The 15,715-nt window shown below is 41.6% G+C and overlaps 1 pseudogene; it reads left to right on the top strand.

Moving 5' to 3' along the window:
- Nucleotides 1-6,228: 6,228 nt before the first annotated feature.
- On the top strand, nucleotides 6,229-9,509 carry LOC114506292 (annotated as a pseudogene).
- Nucleotides 9,510-15,715: the final 6,206 nt, after the last annotated feature.

Genomic DNA, 15,715 nt, shown 5'->3' with positions numbered 1-15,715 from the left:
TGCTCCTCTGGGTTTATCCGCATGCAGTTGTGGGACCGCTTAGTCCACAATCCACCACCTCACCGGGTCCGCCCACTGCTGCCTTGCTGATCAGCTGCAGCATTGTGCGCCCCACTCCACAATCTGCCGCCTCACTGGATCCGCCAGCCACTGCCTTGCTGGGTCCTCTCTGCCCAGCTGCCTGTCTCCGCCCCTCCTACCGGTCTGGATGAATGTGTCTTCTATAACTCCTTGGTTGTCAGACTTTCATACAGTTCAATTTTCTGTTAGTTCTGGTTGGGGTTTTTTTGTTTGTTTGTTTGTTTGTTTTTAAATTGTTGTTGTCCTTTTGGTTGTGTGAGGAGGCACAGTGTGTCTGCCTACACCTCCATCTGGGCCAGAAATGCATCATTCTTATTCTTGAGCCAGACTGGAACATTGCTGGTTATCAGTCAAGGGGGAAAGCAGGCGCTAGAATGTCTCAGATTAAAAACTTTGGCCTGGTAGCTGTACATGTCATCTCCAATCACAGCTCATTGACCAGATCTAATCGTATGGCTCTCCCACACCACAAGGGGGCCAGGAAGTATAATCCCACCCAAGAAAAAAACAATCTTTTCTCCTTGAAGAGATTTTTCTTTTTAATAGGGAAAAAAATGTCTTTCTTAGAAGCCCCAGCAGACTTTCCATGAGTCAGAATTTGACCAATCTTTGGCCCTGGCTGGTGTGGCTCAGTGGATTGAACACTGGACTGCAAATCAAAAGGCAGCTGGTTCCACTCCCAGTCAGGGCACTGGCCTGAGTTTCAGGCCAGGTTCCCTGGTGTGTGGAGCACGAGAGGCAACCACACATTGATGTTTCTCCCCTTCTCTTTCTGCCCCACTTCTCCTCTGTCTAAAAATAAATAAATTAAATCTTTAAAAAAAAGAATTTGACCAATCTTTGGTAAAGAAGAGTAATGTCAATCTGAAAGGCTCAGACCCATCACCATACACCCCGCCCCACCCTCGGGCAGGGATTAGGGGACTTACATCTTTGAACAATTGCAACCAAACCAACAGCTGAAGAAAATTGGGGTCTAATTAGCAAGAAAAAAGAGAAAGGTGGCTTTACAACCTTTCCCTCTCATTTTTTGTTTGGTCTGCTCTCTCACTAGTAATCACAGTGTATTGAAATAGGCAAGAAACATACATATAAGAAACCATATGTCTTAAAAGGCAAGATTTCCCTTTAAAGCAACACTTGCCTGAGAGATACCAAAACAATATTGTATTTCATCACAACTTGTTCTAACAAGCTGAAGCTAATAAACAGGTGTGGACTTTCAATAACTCCTGGATGCCAGACCCTTATTAGGCCTTATTACTGAAGACTCCTTCCTAACCAATAAACAATGGGACTTGTTTTAACCAATTGGGTAAGACCTATCAATTCATTCCATTCTAACCAAAGCATTAGTTTTTAATTATTAGTTAGTATATTACCATGAAAACACCTTCCTGATGCTCAAAACTCTCTTGACTTCTCCCTCTCAGCAACCCTTCTAGTGAATTTCTTCTTCACTCCTGAGTTTCCTTGCCTGTCAATTACATTCAGCCCTTTTCTTTTTTAAACTTTGATGACTTTTGTTTTATTCATTCATAATATTTAGAAATGACCAAATTTTACCTTTAAAAATAGTTTTAAATGGGAATTTGATCCACCATATTACCATCTAGAAAAAGAGTTGTTAAACTTTTTCTAGATAATAATAGTTTATTATCTAGATAATAAACAGATAATAAATAGTTTACACTTTGTAAAGGTCTCTGCTATAAGTACTCAACTCTGTTTTTATACCACAAAAGCAGCCATAGATAATACATGAATGAATGGGAGCGACTGTGTTCAAATAAAACTTCATTTACAAAGCCAGGCACCTGGCCAGGCTGACGGCTGGATTTGGCTTCAGGGGGCATAATTAGCCAACTCCTGAACTAGAATTAAAGCCACTAAACTATGGTCTATTGTAAAAAATAGTAGCCCTATTATTATCAATTATTATCAATAGTAGCCCTATTATCAATGTAGCCCTGGCTGGTGTGGCTCAGTGGATTGAGTGCCAGCCTGCAAACCAAAGGGACTGTGGTTTGATTCCCAGTCAGGGCAGATGCCTGGGTTGCGGGTCAGGTCCCCACTAGGAGGCATGTGGGAGGCAACTGATCAATGTATCTCACACAGTGATATTTCTCTCCCTCTCTTTCTCCCTCCCTTCCCATCTCTCTAAACATAAATAAATAAAAGCTTTTTAAAAATCGATGTAAAAACAAGGTAGAAATGAAGTTGGAGATGCCTAGCTGTAGTCAAATCTCCCAAGATATAGCCTCTACACAATGACCCCAAGCTAAAAGGGATCGGAAAGCCACATAGTTTTTTCTATGAGCTGACTGAGGCTAAGTACAAATTGGCCTGTCATATCCTACACAGTGGCCTTTAGGGATCAGAAATTTAAGACCAGTTATAGCAAAGGTCAGGAATCAAGGAATCCAACTCAATTCCAAAACTAAGGTACAAAGTGGGTGCCCCTCTGTAGGTAACTGAAAAATACCAATCTTCCAGATGGCAGCGCCAGTCAGAGTCACCAGCCAACCACCCTACCTCCTGAGTGGGCTAGTTTGAGTCGACTGTCCTGGACCTGGAACTGGCCAGGGAGTCAAGATTGTGTCCTTCAAAATAACTGATACTATTAAATTGGGAAAAGTAGTCAGGAACCTGTTTCTTTGGGGAATTTTAGGCCATACCGAGGAGTTGGCTTGTTATGTATAAGAGCCTTGAGCAGCCACAGAAGGTTTTTGTCCCCAGTTTTGTTTAGCCACAGAAGATTTTCAAACAGTAGCAAACAGTTTTAAAATTTAATTTACGAGCAGCTAAGGCCCTACCCCTGTGGATCAGGGGAGCAGATGGAAGGAATGGTCATTGTAAACTGGACAAATAATCTAGAATAGTGGCTATCCAACATCAAGAGTTTCTGCAGTGACGGAAAATGCTGTCAGGCATGGTAGCGACTAGCCACATGTGGTACTGAGCATTTGAAATGTGCTTAGTAAGACTAAGGTACTGAATTTTAAAATCTAGTAAATTTTAATTAATTGCAATTATCATTTTAGTAGCCACATGTGGTTAGTGACTTCTAGAGTGGACGGTACAGGTCTAGAAGTCCAGCACATGTAGCTCTTCTCCCTTGGGAGCTCTTGGGATTCAATGAGAAATCCTCAATATTCTTATTTTTATTTATTTTTATTTTGTGTGTGTGTGTGTGTTTGTTTTTTATTTTAAATATATTTTATTGACTATGCTATTATAGTAATCCCATTTTTCCTCCCTTTGATCCCCCTCACCCTGTACTCCCTTTCCCTCCAGCATTCCAACCCCCCAGCTCAGTTCATGTCCATGGGTCATATATATAAGTTCTTTGGCTTCTCCATTTCCTGTACTATTCTTGACCTCCCCCTGTCTATTTTGTACTTCCATTTATGCTTCTTATTTTCTGTACCTTTTCCCCATTCTCCTCCCTCCGCCTCCCCACTGATAACCCTCCATGTGATCTCCATTTCTGTGATTCCATTCCTATTCTAGTTGTTTGCTTAGTTTTTGTTTTTGAGGTTCAATTGTTGATAGTTGTGAGTTTGTTGTCATTTTACTGTTCATAGTTTTGATCTTCTTTTTCTTAGATAAGTCCCTTTAACATTTCATATAATAAGGGCTTGGTGATGATGAACTTTTTTAACTTGACCTTATCTGGGAAGCACTTTATCTGCCCTTTCATTCTAAATGATAGCTTTGCTGTATTAGAGTAATCTTGGATGTAGATACTTGCCTTTCATGACTTGGAATACTTCATTCCAGCCCTTTCTTTCCTATGAGGTTTCTATTGAGAAATCAGCTGATAGTCTAGTGGGCACTCGTTTGTAAGTAACTGTCTCCTTTTCTCTTGCTGCTTTTCAAATTCCTTATCTTTAATCTTGGGTCACTTAATGATGATGTGCCTTGGTGTGTTCCTCTTTGGGTCCAACTTCTTTGGGACTCTCTGAGCTTCCTGAACTTCCTGGAAGTCTATTTCCTTTGCCAGATTGGGGAAGTTCTCCTTCATTATTTTTTAAATAAGTTTTCAATTTCTTGCTCTTCCTCTTCTCCTTCCGGCACCCATATGATTCAGATGTTGGAATGTTTAAAGTTGTCCCAGAGGTTCTTAAGCGTCTCCTCATTTTTTTTTTTTTGAATTCTTGTTTCTTTATTCTGTTCTGGTTGAATGTTTATTTCTTCCCTCTGTTCCAAATCATTGATTTGAGTCCCAGTTTCCTTCCTTTCACTTTTGGTTCACTGTGTATTTTCTTTTTTCACTTTTCATAGCCTTCACTTCTTCCTCTATTTTGCATCTCTACTCAATCATTTCTGTGAGCATCCTGATTACCATTGTTTTGAACTCTGTATCTGATAAGGTGGTTATCTCCTTGTTGCTTAGTTCTCTTTCTGGTGTTTTGATCTGTTCTTTCATTTGGGCCATATTTCTTTATCTCAGTGCACCTGTTACATTGTAAGGTGTGGGGCCTTAGATATTCACCAAGGTGGGGTAACCCACTTGGCTTTATCTTGTGGGGCTGTATGTGGGGGAGGGATCAGAGAGGGAGCAATGCTAGTTGCTGGATTCTTGCCCACTTTCAGTCACTTTCCCCACTACCCACAAGGAAATTGGGCCCTTGTGGGGCTGATTCCCAGGTGGGTGGGTTTGTGTACATTCTAGGACCTTGTGGGTCTCTCCAGTGAACTCTTCTGTGAGGCCTGGAGTTTCTACCACCACTGCACCCCTATAGGTTTTTATTGCCATAGGTTTCAAGGCTTTAGTTTCCCTGCATTGGAAGCCTGCGTTGCATAGTTTGTCTTGCTCCCCAGTTGTTCCTCCTGGTTTATCCGCAAACAAATGTGGGATAACCTGGTCCACCAGCTACCACCTTGCAGTGCATCCTCTCCACTCCAGCTGCCCATCTCCACCCCTCCTACCAGTCTCAATGAATATTTCTCCTTTAACTCCTTGGTTGTCAGACTTCCATACAGCTCAGTTTTCTGGCAGTTCTAGTTGTTTGTTTGTTTTTTTAAATTTGTTGTTGTCCTTCTTTTGGTTGCACAAGAAAGCAAAGCATATTTACCTATTGCCTCCATCTTGGCCAGAAGTTCTCAATATCCTTATTTTTAGAGAGAGGGAAAAGGAGGGAGAGAAAAAGGGAAAGAAACATCTATGTAGGAGAGAAATATTGATCAGTTGCTTCTTGCAGCCTAGATATGTGCCCTAAATAGGAACTGAACCCACAACCTTTCAGTGTACAGGACAACACTCCAACCAATTGAACCACACCGTTAGGACAGTGTACATATTTTTCATTAAGATAATCTCAAAGATAATTTTTATTAAGATAATTTGCCCGGGTGGCTTGGTTGGTTAGAGCGTCATCCTATGCACCAAAAAGTTGAAGGTTCTACCCCTGCCAGGGCATATACCTGGGTTGCAAGTTCAATCCCTGGTCAGGGCATGTAGGGGGGCAACCATTGATGTTTCTCTTTCTCTCTTTTTTCTTCTCTCTCTGTCTCTCTCTCTGTCTCTTTCTGTTTCTCTCTCCCTCCTCACCCCTCTTTAAAATCAATTAACATATCCTCAGGTGAGAATTAAAAAATATATATATATATATTTCAGAAGATATAGATATAGATATAGATATTCTGAAAGGGTTTTGCTAACTACAGCTTCCCTCCTCATACACACTCTCACTGAGATGTTTAGAATTCATAAAATGCAAACAAGATACAGGAGAAATATCTGAGACAAGAAAAAGTTTCTGAGATGTACTAAATTAAATTACAGTGAGCAGGAAAGTAAAAGAAAGAGGCAAGAATAATTAACCAGCTAATAGCTGTGGGCCAATGAGCAAAAGACTAGTCACATTCCTGGGTGTGTGTTAGAGCTTTGGATTAAGCTCCAGGCATGCATTAGCCCACCACAGACACCACAACATGAATATGCATGAACTTTCAGGCTGTTGCCTGTAACCAATCAAGAGTCGTAAATATTCCTTCATTATGGATTGTGCACCTATACTGGAACTGCTCCCTTTCACTTTTTTGCACCCCCTTTATCTGTAGCTAGTGTAAATTCTTTCAAAACAACTTATACCTTCCTTCCCAAAAACAATGTATAAAAGTGCTCATCATGGAACAAAAATGGCTATAGCCAGCAATTTCTACCTGTGCTACAATGTAGAGCACAAGGATAAGTTTGCACAAAGTTTTGGAGTTCAAGTTCTGGAGTTCAAGTTTTGGCCAATGCGGTTTTTGCAGTTATTGAATGATTTTTTTCCACTCCCCATAGGAGAGGTTAGATATGCCAACAACATCACTTATAAAAATTGTGTCATGATCAGAGAAGTGATTTAGACTTCTGGTCAAGGTGAAGGTGTAAGTAGACATGCTTCACCTCACACAACCACAGAAAGATTTATGACTGGATCTTAAAACAAGTAACACCCAGGACCATCAGAAAATCAAGCTGTATGGAAGTCTGACAACCAAAGATTTAAAGAAGCCACATTCATCCAGATGGTGAGGAGAGGAGGAGTCCCAGAGATGGGCAGAGAGGTGTGGAGACACAGTGTGACACTGAGAGGCAGTGGCAGCAGTGGAACAGATGGTCCCACATTTATGTATGGTAGGTAAAAATTGGAAGAGATACCTTGGGATTAAAAGGGATACCTTGGGAGCAAGCAATCCCAGCCCTGAGACAGCACAGCCCACGGTTCCAGCACCAGGTAGATAAATTCACATAACTTCTGGCTGTAAAAACCAATGGGGGTTGGGGCGGTGAACAAAACTGCTAGATTTTCAAGATATGGGAAGTGGATGAAGTGACTGGAAACAGGGCAAGTGCCAGGCAAACCTCCAGAAGCCAGGCAGCAGCATTGTCCCCTCTCTGAGCCCTCCCCACAGACAGAGCCACAACACAGGAAGGTGGGTTGCCCCACCCTGGAAATTACCTAAGGCTCCACCCCACAGAATTTACAGATGCCTTTTCTATAATAGGCCATACTACTAAGACAGGGAGTTAAAGCAGCTCTACCTAACACACAGAAACAACCACAGGGATGCTGCCAAGTTGAAGAGACAAAGAAATGTTGCCAAATGAAAAAACAGAAAAAGAACTAAATGAAATGGAGGTAGCCAACCTATCAGATGCAGAGGTCAAAACACTAACTATCAGGATGCTCAAAGAACTCACTGAGTACAGTAACAACATAAAGGAAGAAATGAAGGTTATACAAAGTGAAAAATCTACGGGGAACCACTAGTGGAGGAGAGGAAGCTGGGATTCAAATCAAGGACTTGGATCATAAGGAAGAAATAAGCATTCAACCAGAATAGCAAGAAGAAAAAGAATTCAAAAAATGAGGATAGTATAAGGACTCTCTGGGACATCTTCAAACCAACCAACATCCATATCATAGAGATGCCAGAAGGAGAAGAGGAAGAGGAAGAAATTGAAAACTTATTTGAACAAACAATGAAAGAAAACTTCCTTAATTTGGTAAAAAGAAATAGACATACAATTTCAGGAAGCACAGAGAGTCCCAAACAATTTGGACCCAAAGGGCAACACCAATACACATCATAATTAAAATGCCAAAGGTTAAAGATAAAGAGAGAATCTTAAAAGCCACAAGAGAAAAGCAGAGAGTTACCTACAAAGGAGTTTCCATAAGACTGTCGGCTGATTTCTCAAAAGAAACTTTGCCGGCAAGAAGGGATGGCAAGAAGTATTCAAAGTGATGAAAAGCAAGGACCGACAACCAAGATCACTCTATCCAGCAAAACTATCATTTAGAATGGAAGGGCAGATAAAGTGCTTCCCAGATAAGGCCAAGTTAAAGGAGTTCATCATCACCAAGCCCTTATTATATGAAATGTAAAAGGGGCTTGTTTAAGAAAAATAAGATCAAAACTGTGAACATTAAAAGGGTAAAAAAAAAAATCACAACTATCCACAAGTGAATCTAAAAAAAACAAACTAAGCGAGCAACCAGAACAAGAACAGAATCACAGATAACAGAGATCATTTGGAGGATTATCAGCTGGGTGGGGAAAGGGGGAGAATGGGGGTAAAGGTGCAGAAATTAAGAAGCATAATTGGTAGGTACAAAATAGACAGAAGGATGTTAAGAATAGTATAGGAAATGGAGAAGCCAAAGAACTTATATGTATGACCCATGGACAAGAGCTAAAGGTGGGGGGAATTGCTGGCAGGATGGTGGGTGCCAGGCTGTAGGAGGAACTCCATCCAGCAGCATGCTCCTCCCAGCCACCGAGGATGAGAACTAAGTCATCCTGGACACAATCTTGGTGTTCCAGTGGGAAAGGGAGTGCAATTCCCTCTAGTGGAGAATGCCCAAGCCCTTCTCCAACACAGCTTTTATTAGGGTTGGGAAGTGCAGGGGGACACAGCACACGTGCATAGCTGATCAATCAATGTCCAAAAAGCCATAACCATAAAAAACTAACACTGTCTATAGATGACAATTAAAGAAATACAGAAACCTTTTCAGGTTGTGGTCTGCGAGACATGCAGGCACCAGATGGCTGTAAAGACATATTTCATGAAGTCGGGAGTTTCACTCCTTATGCCTCGAACTAAAGCATCTGGGTTATACTAACAGGGCTTATCACTGAGCAGAGCTGGCTTCAGAGGACAAAAATGTACATTTTAGGCCTGATTCCCATAGGACCCCCGGTGTTAGAATCGAGTCATGCCTGCCACCTGCGTATGACCTGGTTTTCCAGGGAGACTTGCCAGCCCCTTTCAGAGCATGCTCTTGTAGGACTACAATCTCCAAAGCCACACCGAGCAGTCCCCAATGCCAGGCGGAGGTGGGCAAAGGTGTAAAAATTGGGACAACTATAATAACATAATCAAAATATATTTAAAAAAAGAAAAGTAGTTTATGTACACAAGAGTGTATTGAAAGAACTGAAGAGAATTCCTTGATAACAGTGAAATTACAAATAAGACGATGCTTTTGTGGCTTCCCCTTGACAGGAGCTTGAAATTGTAATTGGAGATGAACACATTTCTTTTACTACATCAAAAATGGGTTTTCAGGCTGCTGGTCCAGTAGCAGAGTTGGTTAGAGCATCATCCCAATGCGCCAAGATTGCAGATTTGATCCCTGGTCCAGACACATACAAGAATCAACCATGATGCATAAATAAGTTGGAACAACAAATCAATGCTTCTCTATCTCCCCCTCTCTCTCTCATAAATCAACAAATAAAAATGTAAAAGAAAAACAATTAGTATAGAAAAGTGACAGTGAAGTCATTTTAAAAAAATAGATTCTGTTATTGATGAGAATCAGTCAAAGGACCCTGAAGGTCTTTGAGTATTTTACAATTTGGTATAGCATCTATAATGTTCAGTTTTTAGTCTTACTGGATTACATTTCAATGTAGATTAAGCCATTCTAAATTGTATGTGTTTCTGAAGTTGTTTTATAGTTACTTAAGGGATAGGTAAGGGAGGGTTTGTTTGTTATTTAATTATTGGGATTTTTATGAATGTGAAGCAAACAAATTTTTGTATGCAATTGAAAATGAGAAATACATAAATAGGCTTATGGTTATCTTCACTTGTGTCCATGTAGGCTAGACAGTCCCCACCCCCATTAAAGTCTATAAATAAAAGCCACCTTTCATGGAAGTTTTGCTCTAATAAAACGTACCAAAGCCTGGGGGAAAAATTGCTCATCAACTCCAGGACACATTGTTCTTTTCCACCTAGTCCTGCTGCTGGTGGTTTAGACTTCATGACCCAGGACATGGTCCTTTCCTGCCTAGCATATGGCTCAATAAACCTTTCTTTCAGAAAAACTTTCAGTTGTGAAGTTTTCTGTTTAACACCTGCTATGGTATGAGTATCTGAGGTCCCACCATGCATCATGCCCCATGTTTCTCACAGAGGTCCAGAAAGCTTCCTGAACACAATCCAAACACTTCTAAAAACTCTTGCCTCACTCCTATCCTCTCCTGGAATCCTCCCTCACACCCTAAGGCTGCACCAGACTGAGCCACACCTGTCCAGTTTTTGCACGAGAGCCCCCAACCTACTCTCTTCAGAGGTACAGAGTCTATACCCCAGACCCCTAACCAGATCATTCCCTGTTTCTCAGCAACAAACCCTCCAATGGCATATAGTCCATCTCACTAAATTGAGGTGGACTGAATTTTGAAGTAGGGCTGCTCATTTGAGACCAAAGTGCTGAGTCCTGGGACAATTTCTGACTTCATTAGTCTTTAGTTGCTTGGGGCCTGTATCGAGGGAAGGGATGGTGGTGACCTGTATCAGCGTGGTCCCTGGAGATCTGGTGATACAGGCAAGGGGTGGGTATCTAGCTGCGGAAATGGAAGGAGGAGCTGTTACTCTTCCTGCCACAAGAGGGAGCACCAGGGGGAATATCTTGATCAAACCAATTAATTAGGTTTCTTATATAGATTGTAGTCATCCTTGGCTGGTGTGGCTCAGTGGATTGAGTGCTGACCTGTAGACTGAAAGGTTTCTGGTTTGATTCCCACTAAGGGCACATGGCTAGGTTGCAGGCCAAGTCCGCAGTTGCATATGTGAGACAGGCAACTGGTCAAAACACATCATGTTTCTCTCCTCTTTCTCTTTCCCTTCTTTCTAAAAATAAAGAAAGAAAAAATCTTTAAAAAAAAGATTGCAGTCAGTATGACCTCAACTTTTATCAAGGGTCTCTCAAATATGCCCATTTTGAGGATCAGTCCATTTCGTAATGTGGAGTGTGCATTTTAGACCCCACTTCAAGTGTTTTTGGAATACATTCCAGAAAGTCTTCCAGAGAATTCACAGTAACCTAGCAAGACTATGGCCAAGGGAAGAGGGTTGACAGACTTAGCAAATAAAAATACAAGACACTTTACCTGGTTGGTGTGACTCAGTGGCTTGAGTGCCAGCCTGTGAACCAAAGGGTCGCTGGTTTGATTCCCAATCAGCGCACATGCCTCGGTTGCAGGCCAGGTCCCCAGTAGGGGATGCACAAGAGGCAACTACACGTTGATGTTTCTTGCTCTCTCTTTCTCCTTCCCTTCCCCTCCGTCTAAAAATAAAGAAAGAAAATCTTTTTTTAAAATACAGGACACTCAATTAAATCTGAATTTCAGATAAACACACAAAAAATTTTAGTGTTCCCCTCAAATATTTCATGGCACATAATTATATCAAAAATATTTGTTGATTATTGGAAATACAGATTTAACTAAACATCGATTTTTTTCAAAATATGTTCCCTGCTTTTAAAGAAGAAGGAAGGGAGAGAGGGAAAGAGAAACATCAATTGGGTGCCTCCCAATACATCCCCAGGGATGGAACCCACGACCTATGTATGGGCCCTGATAGAGAATCAAACCCTCAAACTTTTGGTGTATAGAACAATGCTCCAACCAACTGGCCCACGTCAGATAGGGCTCAACGTCTATTCTATCTGACAAAGTTACCGGGGGTTAGATCTGTTTTAAGTTTTCCAAACTGAAATATTTGCAGCCTTGATGGCATCTGCTCTGGTGTGCATTAGAGCAGACATCCAGATTCTTTCATGAGGAAACATATGGCCCTGCCCACAAGATCTCCCCAGAGCAGCCCTGACCAGAAGTGGAATGACTTCTGATTTCTGTGCACCCTCCTTTCACAAGGAGACGCAGTAGTGCCCCACTTGGCTGATGTGGAACAGAAGTGGCTCTGCCCTCAACCTCTGAAGCAGTCTCCTGCTCCCTCTGTTCAGCACCTTCAAAAGGTTGGCTGAGAGAAACAATATTTTTTAAGGATTATCTGAAGAATGTCTTTTTTTCTAGGTCAGTGGTAATCAACCTTTTTAGTGAGTAGGCTAATTCAGGAAAAAGTAACCTGATACCGAGTTTGTAAAAGAAGAAAGTATCTTTTTTTAATCAGAAATGTAATATCAACAACTTTTGTTTAAGCATGCTTTTGTCATTTCTCCAGTTGCTAAAGGGTTTCATTATTTTGCCTAAACTTTCAGAAACTTCAAAACATGCATGCCCTGGTATATCTGATGTAATGCTCTACCTTTTACCAAAGTTTGTGGTCTAGAAAAGCATTTTTGGAGCTGGTTCAGTTAGTTTTTCCTTAACTGACCCTATTATCCACTTAATTGCAAAAAATGTTTTGTGTTTTTATTCAGGCATAATGACCATACAATAAAGTGCATAAAGTATACTAATCTCTTTTTAAGATTTTATTTTATTTGCCCTGGCTGGTGTGGCTCAGTGGATTGAGCACTGGCCTGTGAACCAAAATGTTGCTGGTTCCATTCCAGTCAGGGCACATTCCTGGGTTGGGGGCCAGGTCCCCAGCTGGGGCATGTGAAAAGCAACCAATCAATATTTCTCTCACACATCGATGTTTCTCTCCCTCTCCTTCTCTCTCCTGCACCCTGCTCTCGTAAATAAATAAAATCTAAAAAAATAAAAATAAAACCCAATGGCAAAAAAAGAAAAAGATTTTATTTATTGATTGATTTATTTTTAGACAAGGAGGGGGAGAAACACCAACGTGAGAGAGAAACATCTATGGGTTGCCCCTCATACACACCCTGACCAGGGACTGAACCAGAAACCCAGGCATCTGCCCTGGCTGGGGATTAAACCGACAACCTTTCACTTTCCTGGACAATGCCCAACCAATGCACCACACCAGTCAGGGCTAAAGTATTAATATCAATGGTACAGCTCAATGAAAATTTGCATTTATATACACCTGACTAGCTACCACCTAATCAAGATACAGAACTTTTCTGCACTCAGCAAGTTCCTTTGTGCTCTTTCCCAATCAATGCTTCCTACAAAGGTAACCACTATTCTGAATTTATCACCATTCATTAGTTTTGTTTGTCCTTAACTTTCATATAATTGGAATCATACAGTATGACATGTATTCAGTGAACATAATTTCTGTGAGATTCATCTATGTTGTGGCACATATTGGTAATTCATCTTTTTTTATTGCCACATGTTATTCCACTGTAGAAATATACCATAATTTATTTGTCAAGTTCCCTGGACATTTATGCCATTATGAGGTTTTGGCTCTTGTGAATAAAGCTGCTATCGACACTATGCTATACTTATGTCTTTTGGTGCACTCATTTCTCTTGCATCTAATCATAGAAGTATAATTATTGGATCATAATGTAAGGTGTACGTTTAGCTGTAGTCAATATGACCAAACAATTTTCTACCCACCCTCCCACCCCCGCAGCAATGTATGAGAATTTCAGTTGTTCCACACCCTCAGCAACTTGCGGTATTGTCCACCTTCTGAATTTTAGCTATTCTGGTGGGTGTATGGTGATATCTCTTGGTGATTTAAACTTGTTTCTCTCAAGTGATGTTGCACCACTTCACATATGTACACTGGCAATTGGCCATTCTCTTTTTGTGAAGCACCTGTTAAAGTCTATTGTAACTCTCGTCCAAAGATAACCCCCAGTGATCCATGTCCCTGGTATTAGTATTCATGGCCTTTGTAGTTGTCCCTTCCTTCATTGAATCTGAGCTGGGTTGTGACTCACTCTAGCCAATAGAATGCTCCAGAAATGGTGCTGTGCCAGTTCTGGCCCTAAGCCTTCAGAAGGCATGGCAGCTTCAGCTTTGGAGCTCTCTGGAGTTCTGAGCCATCAGCAAGAAATCCAGCTACCCTACTGGAGAGACCATGTGTTGGAAAAGGTCATTGAGAGGACATGACCCCTAACTGACCCTAGAACTGGACCCCAGCAATCAGAGACTCCTCATCCCCTCCCCTATTCTTGGATTGTATGTTCTGTCCACTAGTCCCACAGCAAGAGCCATGTTAAAGGATGAAGTCTTGAGAGCAATGGGTTGTTGACACCAGCTGGATGGCATACGTGACTGAACACAGTGCAGCCCTCTATACAAACTTCTGAAATTTTGGTGGGCAGAGCAGATAGCTAATCTTTTCGTTCACCCAAGACAAGCATTGCATGCTCCCTGCAAGTTCCCTGGCCTTTTAAACCTGCCACCTACCAATCTGGAGTGGTCTACCTCTTTCTTCAGTCTTTCTTTGCACTCCATGTATGGAGACCAATTTTCAAACCAACACCATGTAGAGTAACCACAGGGAGAGAGCCTTTCCTGGTTTTGGTCAAAGATAAGAGTATGAAGACAGAAAATGAGTCAGAGAGATGCAATGTTGCTGCCTCTGAAGATGAAGGAAAGGGGCCATAGCCAAAGCATAAGAGCTGTCTCTGGAAGCTGGAAAAGGCAAGGAAATGAATTCTCCCTTAGAGCCTCCAGGAAGGAACACAGTCCAATGATACCATCATTTTAGCCCAGCAAGACCATTGTCAAACTTCCAACCCTCAGAATTGTAAGATAATAAATCTGTTTTGTTTTAAGCCACTAAGTGTATGATAATTTGTTGTGTCAGCAATAGAAAACCAATACATTTCCCCTTCCACCAATCAGACTAGCAAAGAACGGTGTATCTATGTATTGTCCTCTCTTACCCAGAGGAATCCCCCATATTATTATTCTATTGACTGTGGCTTGATTGCAGTGTTACTGGCTGACATTAAGAACTATAAAAAAATCAACCTTATGAAACTCTTTGCTGCTTTTTCCATATTATGTGGGGAATTCCATCCCTTGGAGTCATCCCAGACACAATCTGTTGTTCTGGAGGGAAAGAGGGTGGCGATTCCCTCTAGTGGAGAAAGCCCTGAGCCCTGCTCTGAAATGGCTTTTATTGGGATTAGTATGCACGGGGGTATACAGTACGCATGCAAAGCTCATCAATCAATGTCTAAGGGCCATAGTTACAGAAAACAGATATTGTTTATAGGTAACAGAGATCTGCCTCAGGTCAGGGTCTGTTAGACATGCTGACGCCAGATGGTCGTTAAAGCGTGGTTCATGATTAGGAGTTCGCTCCTTCTGCCTTTGGTCTTAGATATCTGATTCATGGCAACAAGGCTATGCAACGCAAAGCAAGCCTCAAGAGGTATAATGCATTCTTTGGGCCTGATTTCCCACAGGAACCCTCAATGCTAGTATTGGGGATGCCTGCCTCCAGCATTCCCAGCATTCCAGTCAAGACTTACAGGCCTCTTTCAAGGCCTTTCTTGCATGGGGCTACAGTCTCTGATACCACACAAAGTGGTCCCCAACACTATTATATGTGGGAAAAGATTTCATCACACCGAAGTGTCCTCTCCATGTGTTCCTCTGGACAAGAGAGACTCTTGCTTGGATCTCTTTGTTTCAGATGTTAGGAAGCTTAAATCAGTGATTCTCAAACAAGGGTATCTTGGGATGGAGGAACTATCAGAACCACCAGGGTAGCTCTTCAAACTGGCATGGTTCAAAGGTAGAAAAGGCAGAGAGAGAGTGTAGAATGGTTAAAGCAAAACACGCATACCATAAAGACCCTCGCCTACAAACTGCTTGCTCCAATTCAGTAATTTTCAAACATTTTGGTCTCAGGACCTCCTTAGACACTCACTCTCTCTCCCTCACTCTCTCTCCAAGAGAAACATTGATGAAAGAGAGAAATATCGATGGGTTGCCTTCCATACCTGCCCTGATAGGGGGCAGACTTGCAACCTAGGCATGTGTC

Source organism: Phyllostomus discolor, chromosome 3 (assembly GCF_004126475.2).
Source record: "Phyllostomus discolor isolate MPI-MPIP mPhyDis1 chromosome 3, mPhyDis1.pri.v3, whole genome shotgun sequence".
Lineage (NCBI taxonomy): Eukaryota > Metazoa > Chordata > Mammalia > Chiroptera > Phyllostomidae > Phyllostomus > Phyllostomus discolor.
This window is presented reverse-complemented; position numbering and strand designations above follow the sequence as displayed.